This window comes from Macadamia integrifolia, chromosome 1 (genome assembly GCF_013358625.1).
Source record: "Macadamia integrifolia cultivar HAES 741 chromosome 1, SCU_Mint_v3, whole genome shotgun sequence".
NCBI classification, from domain to species: domain Eukaryota; kingdom Viridiplantae; phylum Streptophyta; class Magnoliopsida; order Proteales; family Proteaceae; genus Macadamia; species Macadamia integrifolia.
Window position 1 is genome coordinate 23429034 of NC_056557.1, and position 703 is coordinate 23429736.

Sequence of the window (703 nt, forward strand, 5' to 3'; positions counted from 1 at the left end):
ACCACACAGGACAAGGAAAAATAATGACTAAGGGAGTTACTTGCACCAGCACCAAGCAAAAAGATGTACCCAAAAAAAAAAAAAAAAAAAAAAAAGAAGATGAAGTACCACCCATCCAGTTCCATTGTCCAGGTCATAATCACAAGCGCAATAGAAGAATGACGTCCCTCTCTTGGTTTTTATTGTAGGTATTCAAGCAAAAATTTCCATAATGTTATCAGAAATTCAGAATGGCAGTGTCACTGTATCAGTTGCACATCTGGTCCCTTCTAGACGGAGGCTGGGTTCTGTAGGCCCCTGCTTCTTGCGCCGCTGGTTCAGGTCTTGTGGCAGTAGGCTGGGGGCAGCGCCATTGCGATGCTCTGTTTCGCCCTTTGCCGCTTTGAGAGGAATTGCACCCTGTCCCTTCCAGTGTGGTAGGAAGAAGTGGGGGTAAAAGTGTAAAACTGTCAAAAAAGACCTTCGTTGAGGGAAGAACAATGTTTTGGTACCCAAACCGTATTTTTGTTAACCAAAACAATGAGTGGGTAGTTTTGTAAGAGTAAACTTGATTTTGCGTAATCCTGTAATTTTCCCAAGAGTTTTCTCTTCCAATGACTTCCTATCTGAGATCCAGTTTTGCATTTTGAGGGATCTCAGAGGCTGTATATATCCTTTCTCATTTGGGGTTGGGGGGAGGGGTACTTAATCTTTCCTTAAAAAA

At 42.7% G+C, this 703-nt stretch overlaps 1 protein-coding gene across 1 annotated transcript in view; it reads left to right on the top strand.

Moving 5' to 3' along the window:
- Positions 1 to 703, top strand: part of LOC122081885 (probable serine/threonine-protein kinase DDB_G0291350) — a 37774-nt gene that overhangs the window by 3124 nt on the left and 33947 nt on the right. The window lies entirely within an intron of this gene.